Source organism: Tauraco erythrolophus, unplaced genomic scaffold (assembly GCF_009769465.1).
Source record: "Tauraco erythrolophus isolate bTauEry1 unplaced genomic scaffold, bTauEry1.pri scaffold_47_arrow_ctg1, whole genome shotgun sequence".
Taxonomy (NCBI): domain Eukaryota; kingdom Metazoa; phylum Chordata; class Aves; order Musophagiformes; family Musophagidae; genus Tauraco; species Tauraco erythrolophus.
This window is the reverse complement of record NW_028238616.1, coordinates 735,411-756,688: the sequence shown is the minus strand read 5'-3', so window position 1 is coordinate 756,688 and position 21,278 is coordinate 735,411. Positions and strand designations below refer to the sequence as shown.

General features: G+C 54.2%; 1 non-coding gene across 1 annotated transcript; it reads left to right on the top strand.

The window, feature by feature from the left end:
- Window positions 1-541: 541 nt before the first annotated feature.
- LOC147525971 (small nucleolar RNA SNORA2/SNORA34 family) lies at window positions 542-670 on the top strand. Its single transcript, XR_015222991.1, has one exon. It is a non-coding gene; the product is annotated as a small nucleolar RNA SNORA2/SNORA34 family (small nucleolar RNA).
- The last annotated feature ends 20,608 nt before the right edge of the window (window positions 671-21,278 follow it).

Here is a 21,278-nt window from a genome sequence, read left to right as displayed (position 1 = left end):
ATTGGCAGCTGTGTGCAGCCGTTTCTTGGAAACCATTTTAAAATTCGAAGCGTTCCCTTCCCTGACTTCTGAAAGTTGAAGGATAAGTCTGAGAAGCCCTGTTTGTTGAGACATACTTCTGAGGTGGAGTTCTTCCTATGGAAATCGAGTCGTGCCTTATTATCTCAGCTCTGTTTAGTAAAGGCTTGAATGGGAAGGAGATAATGAGGAGTGAGGCTCTGCCGGAGCGGAACGGGGAGTTTGGTCTTGGCGTGTTTTGAAAGCAGGACGTGAGTGTTGTGTAGCCGGGGGGGTTTCTCTGGAGCAGAGCCGGATGACTCCAGCACAGCTCTGAGCTCTTCTCTTGGACTTGCAGGCGCACACCGTCCATTCCAGCCAGAGGTGCTTGGCCTTTGTCGACGATGTCCGATGCTCCAACCAGTCCCTCCCAATGACCTGGCACTGCCTTATGTGCATGCTTTGATCTGCCCGTGCTGCCTCGGGCTGTGCCCCGACCGTTTGCTGGCGGTTTGAAGTGTGTCTGATCCTCCTTTTTCCCTCTTTGGCCCTAAATCAAGGCCACCGGCTTGCTGTAGCCGTTGGTTTCAAGCAGGAGTCCAGAGGAAACATCTCCCAGTCTGTTGGCGCTCCGGTCCCCATGGAACAGCCAATTTGTGTGGGAGCAACAACTGACTGGGCTTGCCCTGCCCCTGCCTGGGCAGCACCCGCGGCAGCCAGCCCACCGCGGCGTTTCTGTTCCCCGACAGGGTCACCTGCTGATGGCCACGTCCCGGCTGGGGCCCAGGGATGAGAGGCAGCCAGAGGGATCCACCTGTGCTGCCCTGGCCCATGGAATGGCTGCCAACGGGAGCCTGGAGCCGATGTCCGTCAGCTGAGACTGGTGGCTTCTGTCCACTCCCTCGCGAATCCCACTGGTGACGGAGCCCAGCGGTGGGACGGTGTCCTCGCCCGGTGCCGGGCTGAGCCGCAGCTCCAGCTCCTCTGCCAATGGTGTCCCTGGAGCAATGGGGGCCGAAACCCCGCAGCGGGGACCCCAGCCCCTCGTTTCCCCGGCTCTGCCTGCCCTCTCTGCAGGGATGACCTGGGGAGAAGCTGCAGTGGGACTGGGAGCAAGGACAGGCCTAGTGGCTCTTGGTGCTTCCGGAGCTTGTGGGATCCTTTGCCGCGGGGTCTGTGCCTTGTGTGCTGCCAGGGGTGGGGGGCTCTGGGACCGGGGATGTGACATGGGCCCTGTGACATAGGGTCTGGGAATGAGGTTCCCTTCCGTGTGGACTGCCCCCCCCCCCCCCTTCCAATAAAGCGATGGAGATGGACATTGTGTGTCCCCCCTGTCCTGGGGCGAGGGGCGACAGAGGAGCTGTGAGACGGAGCAGCTGGGCTGGGGGGGACACGGGTGGATGCAGGGTGATCAGTGGCCCCCCTGGGGGGGGCGACCCCTCTGCTCCCTGGACCTGCGGACCTGCTGCCGGTGGGACCCCGCCTTCGGGTCTCGCTCACTTCGTTTCGGTCCTTCGCACGAGACCCCGGAGCTCGGGGGCTGCAGCGGGGCGGGGGGGAACCGGGCCGAGCTCATGCCGGGGCGGGGGCACCGGGTCCCGCTCGGGCAGCCCCGGGGATCGCGCTGGGGGGAGGCACCGGGCCGGGAGGGGGGAGCCCGGCCCCGAGGAAGAGACGCGGCGGCACCGGGACACCCGCCGCCCCCGGGAGCGGGTTGGCGGCGGTGGGGGCGCGGGGCGGAGCGGGCCCGGTGGAACCATGACATCACCGGCGCCGCCGGGCCAGCCCCGGCCGTGCCGCCCCGCGCCTCCGCCCCGCCGTAGCCCCCGGTGAGTCCGGCCGCGCCGCGGCGGGCGGGGAGCGGCGGCGGCGCTGGCGGGGGGGGATCCCCGTGGAAGTCGGGCCGCAGCTCGGGGGCACCGACAGCCCCGCGGTGCGGAGGGGGGTCCCCGCTGCTGCCGGCACCGGAACGTGCTGCGGGGGGGGGGGTGGGGGTGAGCGGCGGGGCCGGGGGTCCCCCGGGGAAGGCGGTGCAGGGTGTCCCTGTGGGTCCCCCCGTGCCTGGTGTGTCCCCAGTGCATCCTGACTGTCCCTGGTGAGTCCCAGCTGGCCTCGATGTGTCCCTGCTACCCCAAGGCTGTTTCTCCAACACATCCCACTTGTCTCCGGTGCATCCCAGTTGTCCCCAGGGTGTTCCTGATCGACAACTGCAGGGAACTCTTTGGGGAGGAGATGGCCTTGGTGTCCAGTCCCTCAGCTGAGGAGTCACCAGCACTCACGGACGGATGCACAGGTATGAGGAGGGGCTGAGGGCTGTCAGAGCTTGAGCAGGCAGCTGGTGTAGGGCTTTGGGTAGGTTTTGCTGCAGCCATTGTCCACTTCCCAGGAGTCACTTTGCTGCATGGGCTTTTGCTTTCCAGAGCTGCCTTTGAGAGAGCAACGTGGCCCTGCAGGAGAAGCAGAAGTGAAGCGGCAGGTAAAAGCCTTCGGGGACAGGGCACCATCTCTGCCCGTCCTCCAGAAAGCAGCAGGGGCGGACTCGGTGGTGGGATCGGAAGAGGCAGAGGTACGGCACCGCGGCACAATGAAGTGGGCAAGTCTTGCTCGGAGGGGGACTGCAGGCTCCCTGCTGAATGCTGTCCCCTTCCAAACGCACTCCTGTGTGAACATGGTGTTCCAAAGTGAGGCCCTCGGAAGAAAGGGCTAATGCCAACCAGGCAGAGGGCTCTTCTCTGTAGAGCTGAGGTAGCAATTTGCCAAACGCTCGCTTACAGGTCCAGGGTGTCCCTTGCCACCTGCTGACGCCAGAAACTGAAAACAGAAGAAGAAGAAAGAGAAAAAAGACCTGGGCAGAGGAGAGGGAGCATCAGCCGGAAAGGAAGAGACGGAAGACAGGCGCTACAGAAAAAGCAGGAAGATCCAGAAGGTCAGGAAGCCCAGGTGTGTAGCAGGCCCTGCTGCCCATTTTCCCCAACTCTGAGCACTGCTCTGAGTCAGCCCAACTCTCTGGCGAGGGACGGTGCTCCGCGGGGTTCGGAAAGAACTCCATGGCAGCTCCCCAGCGGCTCCCGACGGAGCCCCGCTGCATGCCACAGGGCCACTGTGCATCTCTGCACGCGCACCGGTCTCTAAGGGCATCACACGTGGGGACAAGGGGCCACAGCCATCCCATAGTCAATGCCAGCAACAGCTCTCTCCTCTGGGCCGTGAGCAGCTCCTCGTAAGCGGCGTTCCCCACAGCCGGGGGAGCCCCGTGGTGCCTGGTCCTGCCTTTGTGGGTTATCAGGGCTTTGGACTCTGTCGTTGCAGGTGCCGCTGTCTGGCTACTGGCTGAACCGCTGTGACTCCTGGGCGCTGCCTCCCTCTGCCCCAGTAGATGTTCGCGATAAAACGATCTTTTCTCTCTTCTCACTGTGTCTGCCGTAGAATATTCTGGGCTGTGGAGATGGCTTTTTGGTGATGGATCTTAGGGGAGGAGTTTGGTATCATCCCTTGTCCCAGCATCTCAGCTGTTGTTCCTGTTTGATGAAAAATACCACTGCCCAGCTGACTACATACAATTAATTAAAAACAAGTCAGATTTCCATGTGCCTGGGTTTTAAGAAATACAATTAATTTACAGTTAAATTGATTTGCGTTATAAGTTTTGAAAACACATGGAAAACATGTTAAAACTTCCTTCTGCAGCTGCAGGGGTTGGAATATTCTTTTTTTTAAATATAATATGAGACCTTTTTCTGCTGGGGCTGTACTTTGAGAAAAAAAAGATAAGGGTGATCCATGAGCTCCCTCAGTTTGATCTCTCTGGCACACAGAAGGTGGTGGAGATAAGTGGTATTTTTCTTCTGCATTTTTTCTTTTTGGTGTTAAGGAACTATTTAAGGTGATGGACTTGCAGCTTCAATGGGAATGTGCATTGTAGGAGGTAAGGAAACCAACCAGCAAAGCACAGTTTTTCTGCAAGTGCAAATTGGCAGGTTTTACTAAAAAATGTTCTTTGAAGCAGTCACATTATATAATCTGAGCAGAGTAAGGCTCATGTAATGACTTGAAGCATTTTTTTCTTTTCTCACCGTTAGAGAAAAAGGAAGTGGTTGCTTTTACAATACAGAGCAGCTATTAAATTAAATTACTAGATCTAGTGTGTTGGGATTTGTAGAAAGCTGTTTGACAAAGTTTCCCTTGATAGATTGTTGTAAACGTTCTCTAATACGAGTGAGGTGGTACATTATTAAGATGGATAAGGAATTGGTCAGAAACCAGAGACCTGAATTAAAGGTGTCTGTTGCTCACAGGAGTTGGTAAGGAGTGAAGCCCCACTGGGCTGTAATTGTGTCAATCCTGTTTAATACTGATTTTCATGTTTTAAGCAGAGCTGTGGCACGCTCCTTCTTCATCGTCATGGGTGTCACCCGAGAGAGAAGCAAAGCTCAGAGAGCTGCAGCATTAATGGGCTGGAGCCCAAGGTCTCGAGGCGGTGGGTCGGGCCACGCAGGATTATTGGCACCAGCGAAGGGAATGGCTGCATGGACAGAATTTGAACATGAACCAGCCAGAGCATCGCCAACCGCTGACACACGTGGGAACGCAGAGATGACTGTGAAAGGACAGACAGCAAAACGACCCAGCCTGCGCTGCGGGAGGCGTTTCACAAATGTGAGCAGGGCCAGCGTGTCACATTTGGGCAGAGCTGCCAAACGTAGAAGGCGAGTTTTTGGAGCTGCTGTACTGATGAAAGGCTGACAAATGAAAAACATGCTGTTATGGCAGCACCGAGTGTCACACGTGTTGTCCTCCGTTGGCTCAGGCAGGCGATGGCAGCCCTGCCCACCATACCCAAGTGCTCACAGCCGGCTGTGGACCCTAAAAGTGAAGCCAACCTCTGCACGTGATTTAGATGGAGAAGACCACTAAGCTCAGCCTCCCACAGGTACTCTCCTAGGAGTCAGGTGCAGTCTAACCCACTGGCAGAGCTGGCCCGTCACAGAGATGACTGAAATCCAAGTGAGGTCTGGAGATCACCGCTGCTGGATTTGGTGGAGCCGGATCACGGTGCCTGTGACGGCTGTGCTGCTGTCAGGCAGCTGTGTGTGTTTCCATACGGAGCTATATAGGTGAGGGAGATTTGAAAGGAGTGGTTTTTGTTTCCTGTGTTTGCAGTTGAAGGATGGGATCCGACTAAAGGGGTGAGTCCGGGAATTACGGTTGTGATGAAACGTCTCCGTCCGGAATCATGGGGGGTTGCTCATATACTGGGGTGAAGAGGCGGAGGGTCAGAGGTACATGTGCGGCAGGGGCTGTGTTAACCCCCCCGCCTCCTGCTGCACCAGTGACCGCCGGTGGAGGTGCTGTGAGAGGAACATCAAACCTTTAAGAAATTACATTAAGAAATTTAATTAAGAAAGAAAGAGAGATACGGGAGAGGGCTGGGGCTGGAGTGGGCAAGTGCAGGTTGTGTGTCACAGAGACCCGTGCTCCACACCTTCTCTAGGAACCTATTGACGGCGGTTGGGGTGCCGAGTGTTGGAGCGTTTGGCCAGCCGGCACGCCGCCGCCCTCTTGCTCTTCTTCCGTGGGACGGTGTCCTGTGTCTTGTGGGTACCGACTAGCATGGGGCGCTTGGGCCGCTTGCTGCTCGCCTCTCCTGAGCTGGGTGCCACCCGGCAGGAGACAAAGCCCGGCGGCAGCCGCAAGCGGGTCAGAACCACCCGAGGCTGTCTCTGCGGCACCTCCTCCACCGCTTGGGCCATGCAGGGCGGCTGATGCTGGGGGGCAGATGAGGGACTCAGCAGAGGATTCTCCAGAGCAGCCTTCAGGGGAGTCTCTGGAGAACCCTCTGGGTGACCCTCCAAGGGGCTCTCCACCAAAGTCTCCATGGAACTCACCGTCAGCCGGGTAGGGAGGACTGCTGCCCCCTCTGCCACGTACTCTGAGAGGTCAGGGAGCCTGTTGAAGAGGGCAGTCAGGTGGGGGCTGTCAGGGATGCTGTCCTTGCTGTCCGTGGTGTTGCTGATGTCCACCATGAACGGCTCCTCATCCTCGAACTGCAAGTGGTCCCCTGCCAGCTCTGGAAAGGCCTCGGCAAAGGCGTCTGGCCCCAGCTCAGGCAGGTCCAGAGGCTTCTCCAGGGCTGCCGGGCTGGTCCTCCCTGCTGAGAAAGCAGTCAAAAGCAGCCCAATCTGAGGGCGGTGCAAGCTTTCCTGGGCATGGGACGCCCACCCGCAGGCTCTGCTACCCTCCAAAACTCACTGTTGGGCACCCCGCAGGCGATCTGCACCACCTGTCCTGAGGCCCCCCAGAGATGGGGCGAGACTGCTTAGTGTAGTACACAATGGGGACCCTACTGTAGCCTACAGGCAGATGGAAACACACGTGAACCACCTTGTCCACGCTTACTGGCAGCAGATCTCCTGGCACAAAGAACAACCGTTTGCCTACAGCAGGTGAACTGAGTGGCCACCAGCAAGGACAGGTAACCTCCTCCCTCAGAGGAGTGCTGATTCTCCCATACCATCCAGTGCTTCTCAAGCCCACCCTGGCCCCACGTGGACTGCCCTGCCTCACCAGGCCCACCAGCCTTGCCGAGCATCAAAGGTGGCAGCAACGGATCCGGATGCAGCGGTGTGCCCAGCAGCTGCTGGAAGTGGTCGGGTGGGTGACCGTTCACCTCTGAGGTGGCCGCCAGCTTCACCGTGTTGGTGCTTGTCAGGTGCTTCAGGTGCTTGAGGAGGTCGGGGCGGTCGATGCGGAAGTGTGGGCTGTGGAAGTGGTGCAGGAGCCCAGCGGAGCTGCCGCCATTGACACCCATCAAGCCTGGCTCGGCCCCCTCCACACTGCCCTCCAGCCCCATCACCGACTGGCGGAAGCCGTAGAGGTTGAGCTGTTGGATGAAGCTGCTGAAGCTCTTGGTCTCGAGGAGGCAGTCAGCTTCTGCAGCCGCGTCTGGCCCCATGGTGCGGCATTGTTCTGCCACCAGCAGCTCACGCTCAAAGAGCAGCTGGTTGATGAGCAGCCCCTCGCCGCGGGCATCCCAGCGGATGGAGCTGACGTATGGGCTGTTCACCAGCAGCCACAGCTTCGTTGGGAAGTTGTTCAGCTCGATGAGGGAGGGCAGTCGTATCCTCATGGTAGTGGAGGGGAAAGGACGCGGCAGTGAAGGAGAAAGGATGCGGAAACGACCACTCGAGGACGCAGCGGCGCAAGGACGTGGCTGCGACCAGTCGAGGATGCGGCTGCGACTAGTCCAAGACGTGGTTGCCCATGGGCACTGGACACCCTGGCCACTCGTGCAACAATGGTCGCTGGGCGACAGTCGCTCCGCCCCCCAGCGCTGGCATTGACCTTTGTGCCGCCCCTCCCTGCTTGGCCCCGCCCTGCTTGGCCCCGCCCTTCCCCTCGGCCCCGCCCCCCATCCATCACCCCATTACCCCCTCTGCACTGGTGCCCTAGTGTCCTCCCTAGAGGGCTGAGCGTGGGAAGGGGTTTCCATGTAAAGCGAGAGAAAATGAACCGACTGTTTCAGAGAATGACAATGACTACGGACACACGTGATGGACACGCGTGGTCGCGGTGTGCGATGAAGGTTCTGTCCAGGGGCTGAGGGTGCAGCCAGGAGGAGACATCCTGCACCCAGCGCCGCAATAAAGAACGGCGCTTTCTAAAACTCCAAAATGTGTCTTGGAAAGTTCAATTTCAATTGCACTGACTTTTCGGGAATCAGTTTTGGCGACCCAGATGAGACCCTCTCTGCTCGGCTGCAGGACCCATTGAGAAAAAACACTTCCTTGGTGCCCCCAGGAGATTTCTCCAGAGGGACTCCTCGCCTCAGTCGGATCACTGTGGGAACAGACAAGGACCATCTTTAAAAAGGAATTGTTTCATTCCTCGGGTTGGGGACCGGTTCACTGGGGAGCTCTCCATAAGCCGCGAGGTGAAACTTGTGCAGGACAGCATGTACCGGGCAGCTGTCGCCCTAATGGTGTGCCCTTAATCAATGGGGATTGTGGGTTCAAGTCCCACCGGAGTCGGTAAAAAACCAGTTTCAATTGTGGGTTCAAGTCCCACTGCAATCAGTAACGGCAATTTCGATTGTGGGTTTGAGTCCCACCGGAGTCGGTAACCATCTGGAAGCTGAAATGTTAATGGCTGAAGCCCGTGTGACTGTTTGTGTGATTCCAGGAGATGTATTAATTGTTTGTACGGTTGGGTATTGCTGTGGTTGTAAAACTCGTTTTCGTCCTGTTTGCGTGTGAGTGACTGAGACGTGCTTGTAGCACGAAGCGAGTGCGGAGCCGTGATCCGCGGTGCTGTTCTCCCGCCAGGGAAACAGCCGGAGATGGACGAAGCTATTGAAAAATGAGAGTGAACGAGTTATTTTAATAATAATTAGTTATACCTAGGAAGCGTGATTTTAATTTTAGTCATTTGTTTGGTAACAACAGGATTGAGATGATAATAATAATCCAGTAAATAATGGGTAACCAACCGAGCGGGGGAATTTTGAAGAAGAGTCCTGGCACATTGGAAAAATACTGGGGGTCCCCCGGGAGGAAACGTAAATAAGAAAACTTTGGTCAAAGACTGTAATCGGTGGCGGCTGTTCTATAAATTGAGGAAAATGGCCGAATAATAATACTTATAATAAAATAATACTTATAATGCTTATGATACTTATAATGGAATTGTAACACTTTATTGCAATTGATGCTATTTCCCAGAAGAAATTCTAAATGGAACGAGATGGTTATGCTGATACGTTTTTCACTTTAAGAAATCATCCTGAGTGGCAAAAGGAATGCGGTATAAATTTGCCCAGCCTTGTTTTGGCATTAGAAAAGAATAAAAAGCAGGATCCATTAGGAATAGCCAAAAGGTTGGAATTAATAATTGAAAATCAAGACCCAGACTGGAAAGATACAGGCATGGTGTCAGATGCAGTGACTGAAACTGAGGAACTAATTAACTCTCAAACCCGCCGGAACTGATGTGCAGGCTGAAACAACAGCCGGAACGCTGGCAGGGGGAGTCGATCCGTGTGTGCCCCTGGCTGCCCCGCACTGGGATCCCCATGATAATACAGACTATCACATATTAAAGCGATATCAAAACGGGATAAGGTTTGGATTAGAGGATGCGACCCCGAAGGCTGTAAATTGGTCATAGAATCATAGAATCATAGAATGGTTAGGGCTGGAAGGGACCTTCAAAGGTCATCTAGTCCAACCCCCCTGCAAGGAACAGGGACATCTCCAACTAGATCAGGTTGCTCAGGGCCTTGTCCAACCTGGCCTTGAACGTCTCCAGGGATGGAGCATCCACCACCTCTCTGGGCAACCTGTTCCAGTGTTCTACCACTCTCATAGTAAAAAATTTTTTCCTAATATCCAACCTGAACCTACCTCCCTCTATTTTAAAACCATTACCCCTTGTCCTATCATAACTGGCCCTCCTGAACAGCCTCTCCCCATCTTTCCTGTAGGCCCCCTTGAGGTACTGGAAGACCGCTATAAGGTCACCCCGGAGCCTCCTCTTCTCCAGGCTGAACAGCCCCAACTCTTTCAGCCTGTCCTCATAGGAAAGGTGCTCCAGCCCTCTTATCATCTTCGTGGCCCTCCTCTGGACCCTCTCCAACTGGTCCATGTCCTTCTTATGTTGGGGGCTCCAGAACTGGACGCAGTACTCCAAGTGAGGTCTCACAAGGACAGAGTAGAGGGGGAGAATCACCTCCCTCGACCTGCTGGCCACACTCCTCTTGATGCAGCCCAGGACGCGGTTGGCCTTCTGGGCCGCAAGAGCACATTGCCGGCTCATATTGAGCTTCTCGTCCACCAGTACTCCCAAGTCCTTCTCCTCAGGGCTGCTCTCGATCCAATCACCACCCAGTCTGTATTTATGCCTGGGATTGCCACGACCCAGATGTAGGACCTTGCATTTGGCCTGGTTAAACTTCATGAGGTTGGTACGGGCCCACCTCTCCAGCCTGTCAAGGTCCCTCTGGATGGCATCCCTCCCTTCCAGTGTGTCGACGGCACCACACAGCTTGGTGTCATCGGCGAACTTGCTGAGGGTACACTCCATGCCACTGTCCACGTCACCGACAAAGATGTTGAAGAGGGCCGGGCCCAACACGGACCCCTGAGGGACGCCACTCGTGACCGGTCTCCACTTGGACATCGAGCCGTTGACCACTACTCTCTGAGTGCGGCCATTGAGCCAATTCCTTATCCACCGAGTGGTCCATCCATCAAACCCATGACTCTCTAATTTAGAGAGAAGAATGTCGTGCGGGACAGTGTCAAAAGCTTTGCACAAGTCCAGGTAGATGACATCCATTGGTCGACCCTTGTCCACCGATGCTGTCACCCCATCGTAAAAGGCCATCAAGTTGGTCAGGCACGATCTGCCTTTGGTGAAGCCATGTTGGCTGTCACCCACCACCTCCTTGCTCTCCATGTGCCTTAGCATGGTTCCCAGGAGAATCTGCTCCATGACCTTGCCAGGCACAGAGGTGAGGCTGACCGGTCTGTAGTTGCCCGGGTCCTCCTTGTTCCCCTTTTTAAAAATGGGGGTTATGTTCCCTCTCTTCCAGTCATCGGGGACCTCGCCAGACCGCCAGGACTTCTCGAATACAATAGCCAGTGGCTTGGCAACTTCATCCGCCAGTTCCTTCAGGACCCGCGGATGGATCTCATCAGGTCCCATGGACTTGTGCACCTTCAAGTTCCTCAGATGTTCTCGAACCTGGTCTTCAAGTACAGTGGGCGGTGGTTCATCCTCACAGTCCCTGCTAGTTCTTTCCACAGCTTGGGCAGTAAGACAAGAGGCTTTACCAGTGAAGACTGAGGCAAAAAATTCATTAAGTACCTCAGCCTTCTCTATGTCCCGGGTAACTAGAGCACCAGTATCCTTCCGGAGGGGGCCTACATTCTCTTTGGACTTCCTTTTGTCCCCTACATACCTATAGAAGCATTTCTTGTTGCTTTTTATATCCCTTGCCAAATTCAATTCCTTCAGGGCTTTAGCCTTCCTCACTTGATCCCTGGTCACTCTTACAGCTTCTCTGTATTCCTCCCAGGCTATCTGTCTCCGCTTCCACCCTCTGTAGGCTAACCTCTTCATTTTCAGTTGGTCCAGGAGCTCCTTGCTCATCCACGCCGGCCTCCTGGTCTTTTTGCCCGACTTGTTCTTCGTCGGGATGCACCTCTGCTGAGCTTGGAGAAGGTGCTCCTTGAATGTGGACCAACTTTCCTGGGCCCCTTGTCCCTCCAGGGCCACCTCCCACGGCACTTCGCCCATCAGGTGCTTCAAGAGGCCGAAGTCCGCCTTCTTGAAGTCTAGGGTACAGAGCTTGCTGAATGGTTTCCTTGCTGCCCCATGGATCTTGAACTCCACTGTGTCGTGGTCACTGCAGCCAAGGCTGTCCTTAAGTTTCACCTCACCCACCAGTCCCTCCCTGTTGGTGAGCACAAGGTCGAGCATGGCACCCCTCCTTGTCGGCTCCTCTATCATCTGCAGGAGGAAGTTGTCATCCACGCATTCCAGGAACCTCCTGGACTGCCTGTGCCCTGCTGTATTGTCTCTCCAACAGATGTCAGGGTGGTTGAAGTCCCCCATGAGGACCAGGGCTTGTGACCGCGAGGCTGCTCCTATCTGGCTATAAAGCGCCTCATCTGCTCTGTCCTCCTGGCCAGGTGGCCTGTAACAGACCCCTACCGTAACATCCCCTATCCGTCCCCGTCCTCTAATCTTGACCCATAAGCTCTCTGTCAGCTCCTCCTCCGACTCCAGGCGAAGCTCCACGGACTCCAGCCGGTTGCTGACATAGAGAGCGACACCCCCTCCTCGTCTCCCCTTCCTGTCCTTTCTAAAAAGCTTATACCCCTCCATGTTGACACTCCAGTCGTAGGAGTCGTCCCACCACGTCTCCGTGATGCCAATAAGGTCGTAGCCCTGCTCATGTGCACGCATCTCCAGCTCATCCTGTTTATTCCCCATGCTGCGTGCGTTGGTGTACATACACTTCAGCTGGGCCTCCGACAAAGCCGACTCGCTGGCTGGAGCGACAGGGGTTCTCTTGGACGGCAGTGTAAGTTCGTTTGAACATACCTGCGATCCTTCCCCAGCCTCTGGACCCTCAGTGCTGGCACTGGTGCCATGCTGACAGCGGTATGAATCTGACTTCTTGGCTGGAGCGGCTGGAATTCCCTTCTTCTGTTCTACGGGTACTTCCACCATATCTTTATCATTCTTGATATTCCCCCCCTCCCCCTTCAAATCTAGTTTAAAGCCCTGCCAATGAGCCCTGCTAGCTTTTGAGCTAAGACCCTGGTTCCCCTCTGAGAAAGGCATGTTCCATCTGGTACCATCAGACCTGGTTCAGGGAAAGCCTCCCCATGATCAAAGAAACCAAATTTCCGTCGGTGGCACCAGCCTCTGAGCCATCTGTTAATCAAATCTGATTTTCTGTTCCTCTCTATGTTCTTTCCTGCCACTAAAGGGATTGAAGAAAACACTACCTGGGCTCCTGACCCTTCGACCAATCGTCCCAATGCCCTAAAGTCCCTTTTGATGGCCTTTGGACTTCTCTCTGTTAGCTCATCACTACCAACTTGCATTACCAGTAATGGATAATAATCAGAGGGCCGTAGCAGACTAGGGAGTTTCCTAGTGACGTCCCTGACGTGGGCCCCAGGGAGGCAGCAGACTTCCCTGTGGGTTGGGTCTGGTCGACATATTGGCCCCTCTGTTCCCCTGAGAAGGGAATCACCTATGACAATTACCCTCCTTTTTCTTTTAACAGGGGCGGTCAGAAGTCGTGAGGCAGACTGACTCCCCTTAGGCAACCCTCTGCGTGGGCCCTCGTCTATGTTTTCTTCTTTTGATGAGGTTTTAGTACCGATGGCAGTCTGATCCGGCTTTGGAGACACCTCCAAGCAGGGACAGCCATCACCCTCCCTGTCATCTAGTTCCCCTTGCAGAGCACTGTACCTGTTGCATAAGGACACCTGGGGGGGCAAGGGAGTTGCTATTCCATTGCGCTTGCCACGCCGAGCAGGGACCTTGTGCCATTGCTCCTTGTCCCCTAATTCCTCGCATTCCCTGATCCCCTTTACCCTCTCCACTTCTTTCTGCTCTGCCACAACCAGATTATGGCAGCTGTCGATTTCCCTCTCGCTTTCCCTAATTATTCTTAACCTGCTCACCTCCTCCCTGAGCTCCAGCACTTCATCCTGGAGCTGCGCCACCCGGCTTAGCAGGTCATCGACCTGCTCGCACCTCACGCAGCCATCCTCAGGGTTGCTCCCAGCTACCAAGGATAAGCTGTGACATTCCTCACAGCCTGTGACCTGAACACCCACATCCCTTCGAGTGGGTGCTGAAAGCACATTTTTCCTCCTCCGAGTGGCCACCATGACTCCCTGATAAGATGAAGTACCTCAAATCCCGTCCAAGGAGCTGTAGACTACAGCTGTTGTCCCCTCGTTAGGCGGGAACAATAGCCTTCCTCAGCTCCTTCGCGGTGGGCAGCTGCCCTCCCTGAGGCTATTTATAGCCCCGTGACTCACAGCTGTGCTGGCTCCGCCCGGCTCTCGCAGCAGCCGCCTACGCCGGCACCGCCCCCAACAGCGGCAGATCTGGTCCCGGCCAGAAAATGCTTCCAGAAAAGCCCTAGAAAAGAGCTTTTTTCGGTTTTTTCCTGCAGTAGCTCTCCCCAGTCGCAGTCTTACCTGCTCTGAAGTGGATCTCCGCAGAAAAAAAAAAAAAAAGTGAGTGGTCAGCACTCCATGCCGTAAAGCAAGGGCAAACTGAAACCCCCATGGAATTCTTAGACAGATTCCGATTGGCGATGGGTAAATACACCACCTTAGACCCCTCATGTGATGCAGGGCAGCAACAATTGATATCGTTGGGTTTGGGCCAGTCATCAGAAGATATTAGAAGAAAGCTCCAAAGACTAAAAGAGCCTGAAAGTAAAGTAGAATTCCAAGTAAAAGATGCCAAATGGAAACACAAACTGAGGGTGCCTCAAAGATTGAAGAAATCCTACATCAAGTGCACCCAGGGGTATGGGCTTCTGGGATTCCAGGTAAAGCAAAGAACGCTGCGCCGATAAAGGTGGCAGTAAAACCTGGTTCTGGTGCGGTTAGAATAAAACAATATCCTTTAAGGTTGGAAGAACGAAGGGGCATAAAGGAAACGACTGAAAAATTCCAAGAGTTTGGGTTACTGATTGAATGTGAATCAGAATACAATACCCCAATTTTACCAGTAAAGATGTGGAACGGCACAAGATTTAAGGGCAGTAACCCGAACTGTGGAGGATCTGTATCCGGTAGTAGCAAACCCGCACACCTCATTCACCAGCCCGAAGGAAACGTGGGCACGGTTCCCAGTTTGGGATTTCAAGGATGCGTTCCTGTGCCTCGCCTCGGCCCCTGAAAGCCGCGATCGATTTGCTTTTTGTCACCGACAGCCGGGACAGCAACTCCCGCCGCGGCTGGCGCTGTGGCACCGCGGCATTCCTTATCCCGGCGGTGCCCGGGGGGGTCTCCCCCCGGCGGCACCCCCGGCCCCGGGGCGGACCCTCCGTCCTGCCCCGCAGCCACGCGCGTTCGTGACATGCTCGCAGCGTCACCGTGACTCTCCGAAACAGCCGGTTCCTTTTCTCTCGCTTTACGCGGAAATCGCTCCGCGCCCCGCCGGGCCGGGCCGGGCCGGGCGGGAGGGGCCGCGGGGCGGGCGGGGCCGGGACCGGTGCGCCGGAGGGGAGACAGCGGCGGGAGCCCCGCGGCGCCGGGAGCTGCAGCCCGGACGGGCGCTGCCGGTGCCGGTGCCGGTGCCGGGGCTCCCGCCGGGCCCGGTCCCCGGGCGGCGGGGCGGCCGCTCCCGAGCGCTCCTGCGCGGTGGTGCCGCCCCGAGCAGCGCCGTGACCGGAGCCGCGACTGCGGGGGGGGCGGGGCGGGCGCGGGGGGAGGGGCTCCTGCCCGCTCGGGGTGGCGGAGGGGGCGCAGACACAGACCGCCCCCGGCACCGGCACTGGGCATCCCGAGCGCGGAGCCCCCCGAGGCGCCCCCGGCCCGGCCCGGCCCCTGAGCCGGTCCCGCCGCCCCGCTCTGCCCCCGCTGCGTGTGGCTGAGGCTGCGGCGGGAGCGGTGGGAAAGGGCAGCGGCTGCAGAAGGGCACGGAGGGATCCGGCTGGCAGCTGCCCCCGCTGCAGACAGAGGCAGACGGCCCCTGCGGGTGAGGAAGGCTCCCGGGAGGACCCTCCGCAGCCCGTTTGCTCCGCCGTTCTGCCCGCCCCGTTGGTTTTTCTCGCCCCCCCCGGCTCGGTCCCTGCCCCTCGGTTGCTCTCGGTCTCTCTCTGCCCTTTGTCTCGTCCCCGCCTGGTCTGTCCTGCAGCCCAGCGCTGGCTCTTCCTTCTGCTCGCCCTCCTGCTGCCCAGCCCAGGCTTCCCCCCATCTCCATCCTGCTCCCCGTCTCTTATTTTGGCCGCTCTGTCCTGTTGTCCCGCCTGCCCGTGTTACCAGCCGGGAGGAAAATTCACCCACACAAGGTGGATAAACTGGCACCGCTTTATTCCAGCGCTGGGGACACAGGGATAGCTCCGTCCAAGCGCATCCGCCTTAGCATCCAAATCTGTAGGTTTTTATACACTTTTTTGTTGAATCATGGTTACAGAAGTTCTTTTACATAAAATTACACGTTATTCTCGCTCTTAAATTTGACCTTTAAAATGATTGGTTTTGCTAGTTACATCACCTTATCAATATTCCTACCCTATAACAATCAGTGGTTAATTCTACTTATTTTTACTGATTATAATCCTCAATGTTCAAATCAAGATGGGAAGGGGTAACGAAGGGGGGTTCCAAGCAGCAGAACTGGTGTCTGTGACCACTACATTTGTTTCTTAATACAATAAAAGAACTCCCAGTGGTTGGCTGGTGAGAACTCCATGGTTCTCTAGCTTAAAACAATTCACATAGAAACCCAGCAGCTGGCTGGCAATGTCTTTGTGTTCCTTGGTTTAAAACATCCAGTAATTTTCTAGTGAGGCCTTTATAGTTACTTGTTAAACTTAACAATCCTAACTTACACAGTTTGCTTTTCAGTTTTTCTGTCTAACTCTTCTACCTGATTATTTTGTCAAAGTTTCATAACATTTCCCCCTCCTTTGAAAATTTTGAAAATAATTTCAACACTTTCATCTTAATGCTCAAAGTTGAATATTCTCTTTAGTACATTATTAGCATTTCATTCACTCTATGCTGGTGGGAGCCTTGGGATTGATTCTGTTTCATCCTGCTGTCTGGCCACTGTCTGGATAATCATCTGATTAAATGCAGCCTTGTTATTTGTTTTTTCAAACAATAGTAAATCAAAATAGTCGCCAAAAAGAGTATTAACCAGTCAATTGCAGTGCTAATTAATGATTTTATCCAAGAACTCAAATTCTATCCTAATCCGTTAAAAATTTTATCTCTCCAGCTTTCTTGCATGTTTTGCTGAAGTTCTTGAGTGCTTTCCTCTGCTTTCTCTGGTAGAGTCTGAGTCATGTTCTACATCTGGACTCACATCTGGAACGTGTGCACAGCAATGGCCAGTTCTATCTTCCAGGTACCCACAGACCCCGTGCTCTTGGAGTAAGAGCAGATCTAAAGCCAATCTAGTTTGTAGAGTCATTTTCGAAGTGGTTTGTAATTGTACATTCAAATCCTTAAATCCCTTTCTGGTTGCATTTGCCAATTTTCTGCCTGACCTGTTAGCTGATATATCCATTCTCTGTTTCTATAGATTGTCAAAGGAGTCAATAAAGATTCCAATACCCAACTAATTTTTACCTCTGATGAAGGTTCATTTCATTCTTCATTTATTTCTGACCTTTTTGTTTGTTCCAATTTCAAATTTTCTAAAGTTCCTCTGAAAGGAGCCTTTTTCCAAATCGGACATAATGTTGTCATGCCTAAAGTTATTTGCTTTACTTTGCCATCCAGAGGTGAATGTGTCATCCAGGTTCTGTCACTCATTGCCCAAACCAAATGTCCTGGACTCTGAATTGAAGATTTTTTACAACTGAATATTGTTCCTCTTTTAGGAGTATTTGGTCAATACGAGGCTGTTTTTAGGGCCTCGACAAAGATATGTATATTTTAGAGCAGCAGCTAGAGGGGGAATATCCTGGATTATTCTGTCACCAGTACTGCAATTCTATATCTTTTCACATTTCCACCATGACACAGGATTCGCTTTGTCTTGTGTTGAGCTTCCTTTATCCTGTACCCATGGCCAAGTTGCAAAAATTGATCCGTCCCGAGTAAAACACCAAGTAGCCTTTGCCGTGTGCTGGAATTGTGATAAAATGGTCATTGACCAGAGTGAGTCCCAACTTGTCACCTGATTCGATGTTTGATTAGTTTTATCACATTTCCATTCCATGATCATTTGGCTTGTATTTTTCTTTATTGGCTGATCATAAGAACCATCCTACATCCCAAAACCTTCCTATCTTAGTAAAAACATGATTTAATGGTTTCTCACAATCAGCTCAATCTCCTGGAGATTTTCATTGTTTTCTAATAATCTCCACTTTTTCTTTCCATTTAGTAACTGTTTTCTGTTCACATTGTGTAGTTTCATTTTTATGTTCCAATTTAGTCAAATTCATGGTTAGAATTCCCCATGGAATTGATTCACCTGCTGCTCTTGGTGTGTGGTTAAACAAGAAGTAATTTGTGACACGTTTTGTAATTTGGCAAATTCTTTGATCAATCTTGAGTTTTTCTTGGGAGGTTTTTTATTTTTTAATTTTTCTTTCCTTTTGGGCCTGTGTAGGGACTTGAACGTTTACTCTAAAGATTTTATCGTCTAATTTTCCATATCTTAACCAACAACGATATTGACTTTCATTTTACAAGGTAATATTAATTGCCTTTAATGAGTTCTTTTGATTTTGTTTGTGTACTTTATTTTTTATAGGCAGGGTGCACTATTACTTTATTTATTTCTGCATCTAACTTTAAATATAATTCTTTTCTTTTTTAAATATAATTCTTTTCTTTATTTTTTTTTCTCCCCCAATTCACCTGGTATTTGTCAAGATTAAAGTCTGGAATTTGAGTAAATTATATTTCAGTTTTAATTAATTTTCGTATTTCACTGATATTTCTTGTTGCTCAATTTTTATCTCGAACCAGGCTCCCACTAACACTAATCTTCACCACAGTATCCGTTTTCTAAAAATTTCAGAGGTTCCCAGCCGCGCGGCCGAGCTCTGCGCGGTGAGAGGTTTGTTTCCGGGAGCTCCGCTGGCTCCGAACAAGCTCCCGGTGTCTCCCGTGGTGAGCGCGGCGTTTGTCCTGCCGGCAGCGCGGAGCTCCTGCCGCAGGGCCCGAGGTGCTGGTGCGCCCGGCTGTGCCCCAGGCGGGGCGTTGTGCCCTCACACCGGGCCGGCTCTGGGTGGAAAGAGCCGGCACCGTGCGCGGGCAGCCCAGAGAGCCGGCACCGTGCGCGGGCAGCAGGGCGAGGGGGGGGATTCCGTCCCTCTGCTCTGCTCTCCTGAGACCCCCCTGCAGTGCTGCCTTCAGCTCGGGGGGTCCCAGCATCAGAAGGACATGGAGCTGCTGGAGCAGGGCCAGAGGAGGCCACAGAGATGATCCGAGGGCTGGAGCACCTCTGCTATGGAGACAGGCTGAGAGAGTTGGGGCTGTTCAGCCTGGAGAAGAGAAGGCTCTGGGGAGACCTTCCAGCACCTTCCAGTACCTAAAGGGGCTACAGGAAAGCTGGAGAGGGGCTTTGGACAGGGGCGTGGAGTGACAGGACACAGGGCAATGGCTTTAAACTGAAAGAGGGGAGATTTCGACGGGATATAAGGAAGAAATTCTTCATTGTGAGTGTGGTGAGGCACTGGCACAGGTTGCCCAGAGAAGCTGTGGCTGCCCCATCCCTGGCAGTGTTCCAGGCCAGGTTGGATGGGGCTTTGGGCAACCTGGTGTAGTGGAGGGTGTCCCTGCCCACGGCAGGGGGGTTGGAACTGGATGATCTTTGAGGTCCCTTCCAACCCCAATTATTCCATGATTCTATGATTCTATGAATATTCCTCCTGGGAAGGCAGCTGCCGTGCCTGAGTGGGAACATGGTGTATAAAGTCGAACCCAGCAACGGTTCCTGTGCGTGTTTTACCTCCAAGAGGCAGGTCGTGGTGGGTCAAAGCCACGCTCGGTGTTAAGGAATCCCGTGAAGGTGTCGGCAAAGGTCACGGGCAGAAGGAGCAACAAACCCCGACATTTTTATCCTGTGGTGTCGCTCACCAGCCTGGGCTGCGGCACCAAGGACGCTGTTGCATCCTCCGCAGCCAGGAGGAAATGGCCTGCCCCTTGTAGGCAGGATCGGTACCTTGAGTTAATTAATTAGTAACTCAGTCCAGCTGGCTAATAATGATCTGATGCCATACTGTAGTTTCCTTATCCTCTGATTTCATCCACGTTGAGAGCAGCGGCGGGGCGTCCCGAGAGCTGTTCTTTTAGGAAAGCGCCCAAGCCTGGAGTCAGATTGGGCAAAAACCATCCCTCTGACGCCTTTCCACCGTCTCTCTCTCGACGCTCTCCGCTCCCCAGGCCAGCTGGACGCGGGCGAAGCCGCGCAGGCGGAATATTTGCATCCGGGCGCTGCTCTTAGCGGAGCTCTGCGGGAGGAGGCTCCGCGGGCGGCGTTTCCAGCCCGGCGCACGCGGGGAAGCGTTCCCTGCGGCGGGTTGTGACCCAGCACGTTCCAGCGCAGCAGCTGCCGGCGGAGATAGGGGAACCCGTTCCGCTCCTGCCCAAGCTGGGATGTGTTTTGCCAGGAGATACTGAGGTCGCTCCCGCTCCGTAACGAACGTTTGCTGTGTGATCCTCTTCGCCTTCATCCATGGAGTGTTTCGTGGGACTTGCTGACGGAGTAAGCGCTGCTCCTCCTGAAGGAATTTGGGGAAAAGATGGCTTATTGCTAAATTTAGCTTTTTTAAAGGAAAGCCCTGAGGCTTAGTGCTTTATAGGGAGCCTGGAAAGAAAGAAAATACCGTGTGTGACAGAGAAAAGCTTTGCTCCAGCTTTGAGGTCGGCCCCGTCCAAGCGGGAGCTGCTGGAGGAGAAGTCTCGGGCAGAGGCCCCGTGGCTGCAGAAGCCGGAGAGGTGCCGTGGTCGGAGCGGTGCCGTGCTTGGGGTGGCAGAAGGTATTTACTTACCGTTTTTCCCCACAGCGCAGAGCAATTTGGTGGCAATTCTAACCTGGAAGGGGCTGGGGCTGTCTGGGACCCTGATGTGTTCCAGACTGTGGTGTCACAGCTCTCCACGATGGCATCTGGCATCGCGCTTCCTTCCGGGGCAGCCCCCCAGCCCCACCAGCCCTCCGGCAAACACCCCGCAGACCAGAGCTGCTTTTCACCGCCCCACTGAGGCTGGAACAGCCGGTGGCTTTAGTGCCGGGTTTCTGCTGCGCCGGGTTCCCAGCAGAGCTGGCAAAAAGTGGGACGGGGAACCTTAACGGTTCGGTGAACCCTCATCGCTCCGCACCGCTGCAGATCCATTCTCCTGCGTCCTCGTCCGGAGCAAACGCTCCAGGTTATTGTTAAAGTGGTGGAAGAAGCAAACCCTGCGCCTGAGCACTTGCGCTGTGGAGGGTTTGTTGGGCACAAGTGGTGAGTCAAGAGCTCCTGGAGAGTGTTTTATTCGTCCTGTTGCCCTAAAATCAACCCTTTGGAATCCTGAGTGTATTTGGCTGGATGGGTAACGATTGTAGTCCTGTCTACAAGGAATGGTGTTGCTCCAGCCCTGCATGGAGTAACCCTCTCTGGATTATTTTAACGTGCCTGGCTTGGTTACAGACCACCTTCAGAGCTGATTATGGAACCAGAGAATTAGTCTTTGAAAATCTAAAATTGCTTCAAATCAAACCCTGGGGAATGTTTTCCTTTTATGGCTTCACTGAACCGATGTCACCTTGTTCCAAGGAAATCTCCCGTTAATGTGTAAGGGGCTTTGAGGGAGATTAAGGGCTTTACCTACCACACATAGATCCTGTTGGTACGTTGGCTCGTCCTTGAGGGGTTTGGGGGATTGACCTTTGGGAGCCCGGAGGACGTCAGCTTCATCCGAAGTCCCGTACCGGATCCCGGTTCCTTTCTGCGGCGATTGGATTTAAAAATACGCCGTAGGGAGAGAGTTACATCGTGCCCTTAAAAGCGACTTCAGGTGCCCCGTAAAGGGAGCGGCGGAGCCGTAACAATCCTGCCTGGAAGGGGAGGG